Below are 17,960 nucleotides of genomic sequence, written 5' to 3' on the forward strand. Positions count from 1 at the left end.
AACCTTCTATTCATACTGGGAGGGCTGGATTCCCCTCCATACTTTCTGCTGCCGCTATAGTGCATTATCTAAGTAGGTAAGCACGCACAAAGGTGTGATATATTTTACAGACAGTCGGGATGCCGGCGGTCACATGACTGACCACGGCATCCCGACAATGAGAATGCCGACAGGGGACAGGGTAATTGTTTTACTCCTCCCCTGTCCCCTACCCTAACCCACCTGGGGTGGCAGCTAGGGCTAATAGTCAGGGGGTTGCGGCTACAGCTAACCCCCCTCTAGTGCCTAAACATAACCCCTATCCCTAGCAGTGACCCCGATACCCATGGGGATATCGGCGGTCGGTGTTCTGGCGGCGGGATTCCGAGTGGTGTCTGCATCCTGCGCATTGCTAACCGTATCCCTGGCACAATCCCTCATTCTTTAAGTGGATAGTGTTATACACCTCTACTTCCCAATTATCCCCCTCCCTCACACCTGAGTAGTTGCCCTTCCCTACACTCACACTTTTTCCTCACTTTCATCCTCTAACATTTTGGTTGCTTGTAAAGAAATAATGACATGACACTTCTATTTGGAAAATCAGTTGTTTTAATTTTTTAATTAATTTAAAATCAGTTGTTGTTTTTTTTTTCATTAATTGAAAATCAGATGTTTCTTTTTTATAATTTTTTGAAAATCCGTTGTTTTGGTTTTTTTTTTTTACATTTTTTTGATTAGTAGAGTAAATCGTTGTTTTTAATCATTTATTTTTCGTTTTTTAATTACTGGAGTCTCCTCTGTAAAAGGATATTTTCTCTTCCTCGAAGGAGCTTGTATGGTGCTTGATGCCTGCGATTCCTCTCTAAGATACAAGTACTGTAGCTGTAAGTATTTGGCAAAGCATTCACCCTACTAAATACATTAGTATAGCATTTACCTAAACTAGAACGGGAGCCACACATCACAGCCAGTGCCACTGAGCACCCGCAGTGTTTAGTGTGCGTGTCACTGATAACTGTGCAACAAATCAGCATCTTCAGTAGTAACATTTCTCCTTCACCAAGGCACAGCCTAAATACTCTAGAAAGTCCGTTTTATCATACGTTCACAGCATGTTCGAAATGGGAATTAAATACGCTTTAATGCTATACAGTATGTCAAAAGATAATGGGCCTTATTCAGTAAGGCCCGCAGATTACGGTAAACCGCAAACGAGTGATTTTTGGCAATCTGCACATGCGCTGCGGCTGCACAGCACATGTGTAACACCTCACAGTGCGATTGCATCCCTGAAGGATGCGATTGTGTTGTGATTGACAGCAGCGGCTGTTGTGGAGGCATGATCCAGACAACGGAGGCGCGTCTAGACTGTTTTTAGGGAGGATACTTGACATCACATGCCGCCGTTCCAAGGAGAAAGATGGCGGTGGTGCGACTGCATATTTAGGGGGACATCCTTAAATTCCAGTACAGCAATGCGATCGCAAGTACATTGTGATCGCAATACTGGGCAGGACTCTGCATGCTGTGCAACCTTGCCCTGTGCTGGGCGGCCCCCAGCATGCAATCGTACTCAGTAGCAGATTCTGCCCTTTTTCACCCCAAAAATTGCATGTCATTATTGTCCAATTAATAATAATAAAAAACTTCTAAGTGCTCAATTAGCTATTCAGGGGGTGTCGCAGGGGTTCAGAACCAAGGGGGTAATTCAGACCTGATTGTAGCAGCAAATTTGTTAGCAGTTGGGCAAAACCATTGGGGTCATTCCGAGTTGATTGCTCGCTAGCAACTTTTTGCAGCGCTGCGATCAGGTTAAAACTCAGCTAAATTCCGGGGGCGTGGCCACGGCAGCACAGGAGTAGGAAGCAGATCCCGGGAGCTCCCTGGATTAAACATCCTCCTGTAATATCCTGGCCCCTTTGGTGTGCCTGAATACCCTGCTTTTCTTCCCTACGCTGCAGGGCACCGGCAGGCGATTTCCCCGCTCTCCCCGGGGTCTGTACGGCCGAGGAGACATACTTCCGGATTTGCGGCCTATACCTCCTCCGCATCCCCGGCCTCAATTTTGGAGATTCCCGGCCGTGCTGTGCACGGGGCCTCAGAGACGGGCCGCTGTCGCTGCTGGACGCCGCGGGGCAGTGTGGGGACGACGGCTGGTCACCCTCCTACTTGTGGGCTGCAGATCGGAGCCCTGACCCTTCGGAACGTACCCAGCAAATCCTGGAGGGAAGAAAAGGGCACTGTGTGTGGCGGCCATTTCGTGGATAGCTGCATGTACGGCCCCACTGCTCTGGACTGCTGCTTCCAGTCATAGAGGGAACACTCTCACTTAAAGGCTGCCTGATATGTAACTGGTGAGTGACTTCTACCTCCTGGGATCAAATTACACTTTGACTTCAGTTGCTGTCTTATTTTACATACTAAATAACTGCATCGCTCCTGCTCTCACCTATATTCTGGGACGCTGCCAGTACTTTCTTTTACATTTGCCTACTACTTTGGAGACCAGCTGCGGATGTGTTTCTGCTTATTACAACCCTAAAATTCACTCATTGCTGAAGTCTCCTTCTACGCTTTTGACCTGAGATTATACCGGAGTGTCTGTTACTACCTATTGTCCGTCATGGTTCGGGACGGCCAGCGCACGGCTGCGGCGAAGCTGGAGAAATTTGCCAGACAACCTAACCCACTAAACCAACGGGCCTCGCAGGCCGCTTCGCAGGGGGCCTCTCCGTCCCACTCCTACTCCCCATCTGCAACAGCTGCTGAATCCCCTAACACACCCGCAGCTCCATCTCTTCAACAAGTGCTGGAGGCAATAGCTGGATCGGAACAGCGTCTTTCAGATAAGATGGAGAAAGTGCAGAGTGATCTCTCACTGCTTCGGCAGGACGTCCAGCGCATACGAGAGAGAGTGGGAGAGGCAGAAACCCGTGTCTCGAATCTGGAGGATATGTGCGGTCCTATGAAACAATCTATTTCCACGGTAACCCAGCAAGTAACATCCCTTCAATCCAAATTACTAGACATGGAGGGTCGGCTGCGTAGAAATAATGTGCGATTTGTGGGCCTGCCGGAGAAGGAGGAGGGTTCCCAGCCTGAGGTCTTCCTGGAGTCATGGCTTAAGGAACTGTACGGCGCTGAATCCTTCACGGCACAGTTTACGGTGGAGCGTGCACACCGGATACCATCTCGTCCTCTACCTCCTGGCGCCCCTCCGCGCACCTTCATCGCCAAATTTCTGCATTATAAGGACCGTGACTCGGTCCTCTGGTTGGGACGCACAAAAGGCCCCCTTACCAGAAACGGGGTTACCGTGTCTGCTTTTCCTGATTTTTCCGCGGAAGTCCAGAAGGATCGAGCCCAGTTTATGCCTATCAAGAGGCGCCTCAGAGACCTGAACGTCTCCTACTCTATGCTATTCCCCTCCCGACTCCGGGTGGTAGCGGACGGGGAAACCAAATTCTTCAATTCCCCTAGAGAGGCGGCCCAATGGCTGGACAGATATGCTCCGGGAGCGCGCCAGATGGCCCCGGATTGAGGCCCTGCACTGTCAGGTTCGGTTTTGCTTGTGTCCCCGGAGGGGGCGCTAGTGGGTCAGTGGAGGTAGGATGGAAGAAGTGAGGAGGCTGGATTGGGTTTCTGCGCATCAGCGCAATGGTGTTTTATTAACATAAAAGTTCACACAATATGGCAGCAGAATAACGTGCAGGAATAAACAAATAAAAGTATGCAATGGAAATGGTGCAGCTTGGAAGCTGAGAGTCTATGGAGGAAATGGTAATGATGGATAAGTTCACTGGTGTGAGAACCAGAATGGTTTAAAACGTGGAGCCAGCAGAGATGGTATTAAATGTGTAGCAAACCTGGTAGCAGATGCAGGAGACTCAGGTGGAAGTTCACAGAGCAGTTCATTAAACTCCGGCAGCTAGCAAGCTGCTTCACAGGTGAGGTGATGGAATGCACCTGGAGAGAGTCTCTACTGCAGAGGCTGAAGCACACTGCGGTTGTAGTTATGTGTGGAGCCAAATACCAATGCAGGGGTTGCTGATGCTTGTAGTTCCACGGAGATGTAGGAAGGTAACCAGGAACACGGAGGATCCAGGAAGGTAACCAGGAACACGGAGGAATCCAGGCACATGGGTCGCAGGAGTGACACAAAGTTCAGGACAACCACAGGCTCACCCTGCAGCTCCTGATATACCCCCTGGTGTGCAGACATTGGTTGGAGTGGGAAAAGGAGGTGCGGCCAAGCTCCGGATTGGCCGCCGTACTCTGACCGATGGAGACTGTCATGGCGGCGCCCATGCCGCGGCCCGGCGGGAACGCGGCGTGCTCACACGCCCGCTGTTACAGGAGCGTTCCTAGGCCCAGGATGACGTCTGGCGGCAGAGGAGCGGACGACAGCAGAACGCAGGGACCCCGGACGGAGTCCGCACCAACGGACAGATGTGGCTGTGGTGAGTCGATTCCTGACAGTACCCCCTCCTTTATGGGTGGGCACTGAACACCCACGTGGCTTGGAAGGATGAGTTCTGTGGAAGACACGGACCAACCTTGGAGCATGGACATCTAACGAATTCACCCAACTTCTCTCCTCAGGACCATAACCGGACCAGTCGATAAGGTATTGTAGACGACCGTACCGGCAACGGGAATCCAGAATCTTCTCAATCTCGAACTCCACGCCCCGCTGAGTTCGCACTTTGGGGCCGACTGGAAGAGCTCTTTGGAAGCGATTCAGGACTAACGGTCTGAGGAGAGAGACATGAAAGGCATTAGGTATTCGTAGAGAAGGTGGTAACTTGAGCTTGTAGGCCACAGGACTGATGACTCTTTCGATGGAAAAGGGACCGATGAAACGTGGTGCAAATTTCATCGACGGGACTCTAAGACGGAGGTTCCGGGTGGAAAGCCAAACCTTGTCACCAGGTTTCAGGCTAGGAACTGCACGTCTTTTGCGGTCAGCAAAGAACTTATACCGGCTAGAAGCCTTCTTGAGAGAAGCATGAATCTTCCTCCAGGTTGAAGAGAACTGACTCAAGACAGCAGTGGCAGCAGGAACATCAATGTGAGGAAGTTCTTGAAAATCTGGAACACGGGGATGTTGTCCATATACAGCAAAGAACGGAGTTGTTTCTGTAGCAGTATGGTAGCGGAAATTGTGGGCAAATTCAGCCCATGGGAGCAGATCCAACCAGTCATCTTGAGAAGACGAAACATAAAGTCTTAAAAAGTTTTCTAACTCTTGGTTTACCCTCTCCGTCTGCCCATTCGTCTGAGGGTGGTAGGCTGACGAAAACTTGAGATTGACTTGCATGGCAGAACAAAGGGCTCTCCAAAATCTTGCCACAAACTGAACTCCACGGTCAGATATAATTTCAGTGGGTAGTCCATGTAAGCGGAAAATCTCCCGTAGGAAGATTTGGGCAAGCTTCGGTGCGGAAGGAAGACCCTGGAGTGGTACAAAATGGGCCATTTTGGTAAACCTGTCAACCACAACCCAGATGGTATTGAATCCTTGAGAAGAGGGAAGGTCAGAGATGAAATCCATGGACAAATGTGACCAGGGACGGCTGGGAACAGATAATGGTTGTAACTGACCTGCTGGAGATTGTCGAGGAGTCTTGTGCTGCGCACACTTCGGGCAGGATGCCACGAAATCTTTGATGTCAACTTTCATCTTCGGCCACCAGTATGTCTCAGAGAGGAACTTGAAAGTTTTCAGGACACCAGGATGCCCAGTAAATTTGGACTGATGAGCCCAAGACAGCAACTTGGAACGGAGTTCTGGGGAAACAAAAGTCTTACCAGGAGGTGGAGCAGGAGAAACTTGAGACGAAGCAAATACCACTGGACTCAGGATGGAATGCGGAACCGAGTCGGACGTCTCCTCTTCGGACTCCATAGATCGGGATAAAGCGTCTGCCTTGATATTCTGAGAACCTGGGCGGAAATGAAGCTTAAAGTTAAAACGAGAGAAGAACATAGCCCACCGGGACTGGCGAGGATTGAGGCACTGGGCTGCCTTCAAATAAAGCAGATTTTTATGATCCGTATAGATGTTGAACGGAAATTTGGCCCCTTCCAGGAGATACCTCCATTCCTCAAGGGCCAGCTTGATCGCCAGTAGTTCTTGATCTCCAATAGAATAGTTAGCTTCTGCAGGGAGGAATTTACGAGAATAAAATCCACAAGGGTGAATCTTCCCATCAGTTCCCTTCTGGGAGAGAACAGCTCCAACTCCTACTGTGGAGGCATCCACCTCCAACTCGAATGGCTTGTTTACATCCGGCTGAGACAGAACTGGAGCAGACATAAAGGCCAGCTTGATCTTTTGAAATGCCACTAAAGCTACTTCTGACCAGTTGGAATGATCTGCCCCTTTCCGAGTTAAGTTAGTAATAGGAGCGATGAGAGTTGAAAATCCTCGGATAAACTTCCTATAATAATTGGTGAATCCCAGGAATCGCTGAATAGACTTGAGACTACTTGGAATGGACCAATTGGCAATGGCTTCCAACTTTGTCGGGTCCATCTGGAGATCCGATCCGGAAATTATATACCCCAGGAAGGGTATGGAGGGAACTTCGAAGGTACACTTGGATAATTTGCCGTAGAGACGGTTCTCACGAAGACGTCGGAGGACCTCACGGACTTGCAGACGATGAGAAGAGAGATCTTGGGAGAAGATGAGGATATCATCCAGGTAAACTACGAGGTATTTGTACAGAACGTCACGGAAGATTTCGTTAACAAAGTGCTGGAACACTGCTGGGGCATTGCTCAACCCGAATGGCATTACCAGGTACTCGTAATGACCATCTCGAGTATTAAAAGCTGTCTTCCATTCGTCACCACTACGGATTCTGATGAGGTTGTAGGCACCGCGGAGATCTAACTTGGTGAAGATGCGGGCTCCCTTAACTCTATCAAACAATTCAGTGATGAGTGGTAATGGATAACTGTTTGTGATGGTAATGTCATTGAGACTCCGGTAGTCAATGCATGGACGTAATCCTCCATCCTTTTTTTTAACAAAGAAGAAGCCCGCACCAGCGGGTGAAGATGAGGGACGGATAAATCCTTTCTGTAAGTTCTCCCTGATGTAGTCGCTCATCGCCTCAGTTTCAGGAACGGATAACGGATAGGTACGCCCCCTTGGTGGTTTCTTGCCGGGAATGAGGTCAATGGGGCAATCCCACTCTCTATGGGACGGCAGAACATCAGCGGCCTTTTCACTGAAGACGTCAGAGAAATCTTGGTAAGCCGCAGGAAGATTTGACTGGGTTTTGACTTCAGAAGACTTGATAGGACAAACTTGGGCTAAGCAGGACTGGCGACAATGTGACCCCCAGGAAGTGAGTTGTAACGTAGACCAATCAATCTGCGGATTATGTAGTTGGAGCCAGGGCATTCCCAACACGATCTCCTGGGTTGCCTGAGGAATAACTAAAAACTTTATTAATTCAGAATGCAGGAACCCGACTCCCAGAACCACTGGTCTGGTTTGGTGAGAGATATTCCCCTTGGAGATTCGGCTACCATCTACTGCAGTGATGTAGACTGGATATGAGAGTTCGCAGATGGGCAAACGAAACTTATCTACCGCAGCTTGAGTGATGAAGTTTCCTGCGGCTCCACAGTCCACCAACGCAGATGCAGACTGAAGACCATCTGTAGTCTCTAAAGTCACAGGAAGAATGAGGTCTTGGTTTGAAGGAGCTTGTCTAGAAGATCCCAACTTGACTCCTCCTTTACAAGTCAGGATCTGGCGTTTCCCGAACGCACTGTACAAGAATTGATCTGGTGACCTGCAGCCGCACAATAAAGACACAGTCTCTCACGGAGTCTTCTTGACCGCTCCTCAGGAGTTAAGCGGGACCTATTAACTTGCATAGGCTCATCAGAAGGTGGAGGCTGAAATTGTACTGAAGGTACAATTCTTGACTTGCGCGGCTCACTACGAGCACGCTCACTGTTGCGTTCGCGGATGCGAGAGTCCAACTTGATACATAGAGAAATCAGTTCAGGCAATTGCTCAGGGACATCGCGGGTTGCCAGTTCATCCTTGATCCGATCTGAAAATCCATGCCAGAAGGCTGCTACCAAGGCTTGATTATTCCACTGAATCTCTGCGGCTAACGTCTGGAACTGGATGACATATTGTCCCATACTCTGGGTACCTTGACGAAGCTGAATAAGGTCTGCAGAGGCTGATGTTGCACGACCTGGCTCGTCAAAGATACGTCTGAAGGTTGACACGAATTCAGCGTAGTTGTTCATCAGAGGGTCAGCACGTTCCCACAGAGGAGACACCCAACTCAAGGCAGAACCAGAGAGCAGTGAGATAATGTAGGCAACCTTGGATCTTGACGTGGGGAAATTGTGTGATAATAATTCAAACTGGATTTCACATTGGTTAAGGAACCCGCGACATAACTTCGGACTGCCATCATATTTGCTAGGCACGGGTAGGTGCAAGCGTGACACTGGAGCTGATGCAGCCGGCGTAGAAGAACTCACAGCACTTGCAGGTGCTGGGGTAACTGGAACTGGAGTAGCAAGTACACTAGGCAGGGTTTGCTGTAGTGTATCAATCCGGGAGGACATCCCTTGCAGAAACTGGAACATCTGCTGCTGCACAGCCTCTTGACCATCCAAACGGGAGACCAGATTTTGTAAGGCCCCTGACCCCACACTCTGACCACCGTCCGAGTCCATCGGTCCTGAACTTACTGTCAGGTTCGGTTTTGCTTGTGTCCCCGGAGGGGGCGCTAGTGGGTCAGTGGAGGTAGGATGGAAGAAGTGAGGAGGCTGGATTGGGTTTCTGCGCATCAGCGCAATGGTGTTTTATTAACATAAAAGTTCACACAATATGGCAGCAGAATAACGTGCAGGAATAAACAAATAAAAGTATGCAATGGAAATGGTGCAGCTTGGAAGCTGAGAGTCTATGGAGGAAATGGTAATGATGGATAAGTTCACTGGTGTGAGAACCAGAATGGTTTAAAACGTGGAGCCAGCAGAGATGGTATTAAATGTGTAGCAAACCTGGTAGCAGATGCAGGAGACTCAGGTGGAAGTTCACAGAGCAGTTCGTTAAACTCCGGCAGCTAGCAAGCTGCTTCACAGGTGAGGTGATGGAATGCACCTGGAGAGAGTCTCTACTGCAGAGGCTGAAGCACACTGCGGTTGTAGTTAGGTGTGGAGCCAAATACCAATGCAGGGGTTGCTGATGCTTGTAGTTCCACGGAGATGTAGGAAGGTAACCAGGAACACAGAGGAACGGGTAGGTAACCAGGAACACGGAGGATCCAGGAAGGTAACCAGGAACACGGAGGAATCCAGGCACATGGGTCGCAGGAGTGACACAAAGTTCAGGACAACCACAGGCTCACCCTGCAGCTCCTGATATACCCCCTGGTGTGCAGACATTGGTTGGAGTGGGAAAAGGAGGTGCGGCCAAGCTCCGGATTGGCCGCCGTACTCTGACCGATGGAGACTGGCCCGGCGGGAACGCGGCGTGCTCACACGCCCGCTGTTACAGGAGCGTTCCTAGGCCCAGGATGACGTCTGGCGGCAGAGGAGCGGACGACAGCAGAACGCAGGGACCCCGGACGGAGTCCGCACCGACGGACAGATGTGGCTGTGGTGAGTCGATTCCTGACATGCACTGTCTAATGATCGGTTGGGACCACCAGAGGCATCTACCCATTGTCCAGGGAGCCCCCCCTTGGCTTTGGTGGCTCAGGACTTTTCTTTTCTTTCTCTTGATCGCTTGACTTTGGTTAAGGGTTTTGTTTAGTATTTAGCCCTTGAGAGATAGAAACGGTAGTTTGGGATTTAAGTATGCCGAAGTTAGGGGTGGTATACGGGGAGGGGGGGAGAGTTCAGCGAACAGCTTGTTGCTGTGCCTTACACAAGTTTTTTTCTTTCTATAGTTTGTTATTTTTCTCATGCTTAAATTTGTTTTGGAGTACATTCATTTTGATGTGGGAAGTATGTCTGATGCATTGGATACTGTCGATTAAGAATCAGGGATTGAGTAGTATAGCACTGTTATTACCCTCACTAACAATTTCCAGGAATATTTGCTGGACTGTATCTTTAGGTTACTACATAGAATATTACCAGATCTATGGCTAATTTGAAATTTCTGACATGGAATGTTCGAAGTTTAAATAATAAGATAAAGCGTTCCTTAGTATTAACTACACTTCGGAAATATGGCCCGGATGTTGCATGTCTCTGCGAGACTCACTTGGAGGGGAATAGGTTACTGTCACTTAGAAGACCCTGGGTGGGCTGGGCCTATCACGCTTCTCACTCCTCTTCCTCCAGGGGTGTGTCAATCCTGATAAAGAAATCGGTCCAATTTGAGCTGGTATCGGTCAAGACTGACAAATACAGTCGATTTGTGTTCCTTGAATGTAGACTAAGTTCCCAACCCTACTACATACTGGCGGTTTATATCCCCCCCCCCCCCCCCCCCCATTCTCGTACGATGTACTACAGCAAGCCGCTTCATTCATAGCCTCCTCTCCGGACACCCCGGTAATCTGCTTGGGTGACTTTAACAATGTCATGAATTTAGCTTTAGACAGATGGCGCTCTCCGCAGGCTGCTGGGGTCCGCTCTAGTCCTACTAAATTTGCTGATTTTCTGAATAATTTGCAGTGGGTGGATGTGTGGAGAGCTCGGCACCCTACGACTAGACAGTTTTCATGCTTCTCTGGCACGCATGGTTCGTTCTCCAGGATCGATCTGACCCTACTCTCCCCCGTTCTTCTCCCTAGGGTGGTTGACGTCCAGTACGAGGCCCGGGGTATATCTGATCACTCCCCTATGGTGTTGACTCTCGCTATGGTGAGCCAGAGGGGTCAATCTTATTGGAAACTGCATCCTTCCTGGCTGCTGCAAATAGGTGACTGCTCTGACCAGGTGACTCAGTGGGAGGGATACTTTACTGACAATGTAGGCTCGGCCCCCGGAACAGTGGTTTGGGATTCATTTAAGGCATTCCTAAGGGGAACGTATATTAGACGTATTTCTGCCCTCAAAATGTCCTGCAGGGAGAGAGAGCGAGCCCTTGAGAGTGACGCCAGGGATTTGGAATCTAGATACTTGGTGGAAGGCACCCCTGCGCTAAAGGTACGCTGGCTGGCGGCCCAGTCGGCATGGGTGGCTCATCTGTCTGATAAAAACTCGCACTCGCTTCTATTTCAGGCTACTAATATTTACATGCAGGGCGATAGGCCAGGTGGCCTGTTGGCTCGATTGGTGCACAGTGACCGCCCAGGTTCTACAATTGCTCAGATGACCGGTAGCGATGGCGCCCTTGTGAACACCACGCCGGAAATTGCGCAGCTATTCCGCTCCTACTATGCTGAGGTCTACAGTTCACAACTGGTAGACTCGACATCAGACCTCTCCGCTTATTTAAGTAATATTCCCCTACCCACACTCCCCCCGGAGGCCTCTGAGATGCTGGAGGCACCCTTAACTCTGGAAGAGGTAACGGCGGCTATTGGCTTGTCTCCCGGCGGCAAGGCACCGGGCTATGACGGCATCCCCTCAGAGGTATACAAGACCCACATTGATTTCTTCGGTCCTAGGCTTCATGCCCTGTATTCTGATATTTTTGTTAATGATCAACTTCCCCCCTCTATGGCGGAGGCGATTATTATAGTGATCCCGAAGCCCGGAAAAGACCCTAGATCCCCAGAATCCTATAGACCGATATAATTGATTCCCACTGACGCTAAGATCCTGGCAAAGATTTTAGCAGTTCGACTCAACACCGTAATTACTTCCATTATCCACTCCGACCAGACCGGCTTTATGCCAGGGATGTCCACTTCTATTAACCTACGTAGATTATATACCATTTTACAAATCCCATATGACTTCCCCTCTGACTCGGTAGTGGTCTCACTGGATGCCGCCAAGGCATTTGACAGTATCGAGTGGTCCTATCTATGGGAGGTCATGACAGCTATGGGTTTCGGGCCTAATTTTATAAAATGGATTAAATTGCTTTATCAGCACCCGACTGCCAGGATCTCAGTGAATGGCTATTTCTCTCCCTCGTTCCGCCTGTTTCGCGGGACCAGGCAGGGATGTCCTCTGTCCCCAACCTTGTTTGCCCTGGCCATCGAACCCTTGGCCTGTCTAATAAGGTCCCACCCAGGCGTGGTGGGCATTCATACCGGCCCTCGTGAGGATAGGATTGCCCTTTACGATGACGACATGCTGTTGTTTCTGCAGGATTACACCAGGTCTATGCCTACAGTGTTGCAATTGATTGAGGAGTTCGGTGTATATTCAGGCCTTCATATTAACTGGTCTAAGTCCTCTATTATGCCTGTGATTGCCCCCCCCCCCCTGCTGCTCCTAAAATCTCCCTACCGCTATGTTGGACGGCGAAATTTAAATATCTTGGGATTCAGGTAACCAATGACCCCTCTGACTTTACACCTTTGAACCTTGATCCGATCATGCAACAAATTACTCGTAAATCCAAGACTTGGTGTAAGCTTCCATTGACTGTATCTGGCAGGGTCAGCCTCGTAAAAATGATAATACTACCTAAGATTCTATATGTGGTTCTGCAATCCCCTGTATATATTCATCCATCCTTCTTTAGAAAATTGAATAGTGTCCTGTCTTCTTTAATATGGGCTAGCAAACGTCCTAGAATACAACTGAACACTCTCACCAGGCTGCGCAGCGACGGAGGTCTTGCCTTGCCAAACTTTCAGATGTACTACTATGCCGCTCAGCTGTCTCATATTAGTGCATGGGTGCAGGATACTGGCGTCACTTCTCTACACTGGGTATTTGTCCAATGCTACTTCCCCGACTTATCCCCCCTGCAGGTGTTGCTGAGTGGGAGCTTGGCCCGGTTCCTCCCTCCTCTTATATACCAAGCCATGAAGGTGTGGCAGGCACTAAAAATTCTTTTGAGGGGCGTGGCTTGGATGCTGTCCTGCACAGTCATACTGAACTGGAGCTCCTGCACATAAAGGCTTTAAATTAGCCACAATCTATTCAAATTAGCCTCCACTGGCTCCTAATTTCCCTCAGCGAGCTGATATCTGCAGTGAATACCCCGGAGAGGCCTCCCGCACCGCTGAGAGACGATTTAAGCTAGTACGAGATTGGGGCCTACGGGACTTCCAGAAGCCGGGGCCTCGAGTTTGAAGTCGACCCGACGTCGAGCTCCGGGACTCACCCGCGGCCGCGGCGGGACCCGGCGGACCTCCTGTGGACACCCCACACATCCCCTGGCCGGCAGACACCCTCCCCAGACTCCCAGGTACCTGTAGTGGGCCGACAGCTCTCTCCCTGTGCCTGCAATAGCAAGGGGAAGAAGAGTCTCTGCCCTGATTACTCTGGCGGCGGCCATCTTGGAAAGCCTATCACAGCTTCTGACATAACATGCATGCAGTATAGTTAAGAAGCAGAGCTGCACTAACCTCTCAGTACACACACCCTGTATGCTGTATGTCTGCAAGTACCCTCTACCACTGCCACCAGTGCTGCGGGCCGCTACGGGGTCACGGTAAATAACTTGATCCCAGAGGCCCTGTTGGAGAAGCTGGCGCCGCCATATTGGTTGTGGGCTATATGCCCACTCAGCTCCCTATAAGTGCTGGGCTACCTCAAAACCATCCTGCCACACACCATTAAAGTGTAATTGCACAGAGACTGGATATATTAGTGCAGCCACTGTCCTTCATCCCCTGTCTCTGCATACTGACGTTGCTTTCATTTGCTGAGTGAAACACAGTCAGCTTTACCTCTCCATACCATTGCTGGGACTGGATCTCCCTCTTGTGGCGAACTCTTGAATTGCACCCCTCTCCTCAGTTTTTCTTATATTGCATTGCACTTTTGGAAATTAGGCAAGGAGTACACCAAGATGGATGTCCGATACGCCGACACTCTCCAGCTACGATACTCAACCCTTCACACTATGGAGCTCGGGCTTTAAACCATAATGATCTGATCAAGCCACGCTGGGGGGAACGCGTGATATGACACCCATACCTATACGTGGATACTCAGTTCGACGATAACCCCCTCTGATCACGCCTAGCATCGTGCCTCATGCCGGGCAGACGGTCTGCCAAGAAAAGGTCATCCGCCTCAACCACCTCATCCTGTACCAAGGCCTTTCAGACGCTATTCCGACCGCCGATAACTGTCACAACCTCAGCCACCCCTTCTTCGCCCTCCTTGCCGTCCAGAGTCATGGCGGGCAAGACAGTTGGGGAGCAACCTGCTCTCCCTCCGCCATCTTCTCCTGTGGGGGAGTCCTCGGACCTATCTACCATTCTCTCTGCACTGCGGTCCCTGCCTACCCGCCAAGACCTGCAGCAAGAGCTTCAATCTATGGAACAACGAATACAGGATTCTATTCAGACCCGTCTCTCTTCCTTACAATCGGACATCACGCAAGTTGCAGAGAGAGTAGTAACACTAGAAGGTTGCTCTGAAAAGACGGATACAAAAATTTCTGATCTCCATGATCTCATCTCTCGGCAGTCGTGTTCTCTGGTAGCCATGGGTCGGCGACTCGATGACGTAGACAACAGAGGTCGCCGGAATAACCTACGAATACGGGGTTTATCTGAGGACGTCACGCCCCAAAATCTTGAGTCTGCCCTAGCCAAAATATTTAATGAACTTTTGGAGATGGATTCTGAATACCAGATGGTGTTTGACAGAGCACATCGGGCTTTACGCCCTAGGGGAGCGCCGACGGAACGACCCCGAGACGTAATCTGCAGACTCCACTACTTTCAAGAGAAGGAGGAGATTCTCAGAGCAGCCAGACGGGCACCGAACATTACTTTTGAGGGCCAGAGGATACAAATCTTCCCGGACATTTCGTGGTCTACCTTACAGCAGAGGCGTATACTCCGCCCCATCACAGATGAACTCAAAAGTCGTAACATCAAATTCCGGTGGGGTTTTCCAATATCTATCCAGGTGACCTATAAAGGATCCCTTTATGTTCTGCAGGAATATGAAGGCGTCAAGGACTTTTGCTTAGCTTTGGATATCCCGGCCCCGAGCCTCCCTAACTGGCTAGACCCGTTTGAACTCTCACTAGCTCCACCACCCCAAAGGGAACGGTGGCAAAAAGTCCACAATCCTCGAAGGCGGCGACGGCGGAACGATACGTCCAGAGAACCCCCATCTGTGCCTGATGATGCGGGTACCACAGATGGCACGGGGTGATGGAGACGGACAGAAATTCCGGCTATAAATCACAAAGACACGTGACTATTAGAGATGTTTACTAAGTGATGATATGTTGTATGTTGTTTTCTCTTCTACGATGTTCTTTCAATGCAGGTTGAATGGTCTACTCTGGTGACTGCTTCAGTACTCGACTGCCATTCATGGATGCCTACGTACTGATACCTCCTGCCAAATTACATACCTAGGTCTCTGTGTTTGTTTCCTGGTTTCTAGGTTGTCACCCTTATACTAGACTAACACTCCCTGTTACGTTGTCCTGCCTCCATGTACCTACTGCCATACGGGGTTTTTGCAGTTTACTGATTTAGTTTCTCCCTTGCTAGAACTGTTATATCCACTGAACAATTTTGAACAGTATTGTTTATACCTCAATGTTACCTGTAGGGGTGTATCCCGGTTCCCCCCAGACCCCCCCTTGCTCTGCTATACATTTGTAGATCATGGGCCGTTGCTGGTCTCCCATGACTAACGATGCAGAGTATTGCTGTTGCATTGACAGCTGTTTTCTTTATCTCTTTTTGTCTATGTCACTCCCCTCCCCCCCCCCCCCTCTTGTGTTCTCCTACTCCTCTCCCCTTACTCAGACAAGGTGTACTGGGCGGCTGCTCTTTTAGTAAGGCTATATGGGTCCCACAGCGAATTAGCAAAGCTGGTACTCGCGAATATTAGATCTCTATGGCTACTTTAAAGTTAATATCGTTTAACGTAAAAGGCCTCAATATCCCCGAGAAGAGGTCCCGGCTCCTACACTCTTTACACACCGACAAGGCAGACGTGGTGTTCCTTCAGGAGACGCACTTTAAAAAGGGTGCCTCCCCGAAGCTGCACTCTCGTCATTTTCCTCAGGGGTATTACAATGATTTCTCTGGGGCTAAGGCTAAGGGAGTTGCAATACTGTTTGCCAAACATATTAGACTACATGACGTGTTAGAAATCCCTATTGGAGACGGGAGGGGTCTGATGGTGAAGGCTACCATCGCTGACCAAATTTTTACATTTGTTAACCTTTATCTTCCTAATCTGGGTCAGATTCGCTTTGTGAGGGAGGCTTTGGAGTTGATAGAGCAGTCTCTGGCGGGAGTAATAGTGGTAGGAGGCGACCTCAACTGGGCGTTGGAGCCTCTTCTAGATACTTCAACAGGAGCACCAAGATCCTCTAGGAATGATATTAGACGCTTTAAGTCAATCTTACATGACTTTCAGTTAATAGACACCTGGCGCCTGCTCCATCCCAAAGATAGGGACTACACGTTTTACTCCCACCCACACAACTCATACACCCGTATTGATTATCTCTTTGTAGACCATAACTCCCTCGATATTCTAGTTGATGCCACAATAGGTCAAATAGTCGGCTCTGACCATGCCCCAACTACAGTTACCCTGTCCTTGCGCTGCCCCCCCCCGCGTCAGTGGCGCTGGCGCTTTAACGAACATTTCCTCAGAGACCCAGACTGCCGGGCCCAACTGGACAGTGCCATTGAGGACTATATAGCTCTTAACATGACTAGTGAAGTCTCCCCAGTGACAATATGGGAAGCCCATAAATGTGTGATTAGGGGCAAATGCATCCAACTAGGCTCCCTCCTTAAGAAACAAAAAAATGAATGTCGGGAAGCGCTACTTGCTAAAATTAAACGGTTAGAACTTATTCATAAATCCACACTGACCTCAGACGTGTTAGCAGAACTGCAAGACGCTCGACAATCTCTTAACGGCTTGCTGGATGAGGGCACCCGTAGGGCGTTCCGCTGCTGTCGACACAAGTTCCACAGATGGGGTAATAAACCCGGGAAACTTCTTGCCCGCGCCCTCCGTGCCCAAAGATCCCTGACTTATATCAGAGAGATTAAGGACTCCTCTGGTGTCCCCCATGCTTCTGACGGTAAGATGGCTGAGATCTTTCAGTCGTATTATACGAAACTCTACAATCTGACGTCTCAGCGCTCCCATTGCGAGCAGTCATTACATGGGAAGGCAGTGGAGGATTACCTAGAAGAGATTAAATTCCCGTCCCTCTCCCCTGCTATAGTTGAGGCCCTTGACGTCCCTTTTACAGCTGACGAATTGCAGTCCGCTCTGAAGTCCTCCCCGTCTGGAAAAAGCCCGGGCCCCGACGGTTTTCCCATATCCTATTACAAAGCATTTCAGGATAAACTTCTCCCCCTCCTGCTCCATACATGCAACACTATCTCTCCACAGGCCCCCTTTTCCAACCAGTCCCTGGAGGCCCATGTCACGGTCATCCCTAAAGATGGAAAAGACCCATCATTGCCATCCAGCTACAGGCCAATCTCCCTCCTTAACGTCGACCTTAAATTATATGCTAAACTCTTAGCGAACCGCCTATGTCAGCTGCTTCCAACAGTAATACACCCGGACCAGGTTGGTTTCGTACGTGGCAGAGAAGCGAGAGACAACACCATACGAGTGATTGACTTGATTGCCCATGCGAACACCGCTAAGGTTCCCATGATGCTTCTCTCCATAGATGCTGAGAAAGCCTTTGACCGAATCGACTGGGTCTTTATGGAGGTCGCGCTGCGCCGGCTGGGCATGGGAGAGATGTTCTTGCAAAAAATCTTGGCACTATATCGAGCACCCTCAGCACGAGTGCGGGTAAACGGAATACTCTCTGACCCGATAACCATCTCCAATGGGACTAGACAGGGATGCCCGCTGTCGCCATTGATATATGTTAT

General features: G+C 49.7%; 1 long non-coding RNA gene across 2 annotated transcripts in view; it reads right to left on the reverse strand.

The window, feature by feature from the left end:
* Window positions 1-659: 659 nt before the first annotated feature.
* The window catches only part of LOC134935115 (uncharacterized), a 110,481-nt gene continuing 93,180 nt past the window's right edge, over window positions 660-17,960 (reverse strand). For both annotated transcript variants that reach the window (XR_010179910.1, XR_010179911.1), the window contains one exon: window positions 660-844. This is a non-coding gene — a long non-coding RNA (uncharacterized LOC134935115). The remainder of the gene's footprint in view (window positions 845-17,960) is intronic.

The sequence above is a fragment of the Pseudophryne corroboree genome, chromosome 6 (assembly GCF_028390025.1).
Source record: "Pseudophryne corroboree isolate aPseCor3 chromosome 6, aPseCor3.hap2, whole genome shotgun sequence".
Lineage (NCBI taxonomy): Eukaryota > Metazoa > Chordata > Amphibia > Anura > Myobatrachidae > Pseudophryne > Pseudophryne corroboree.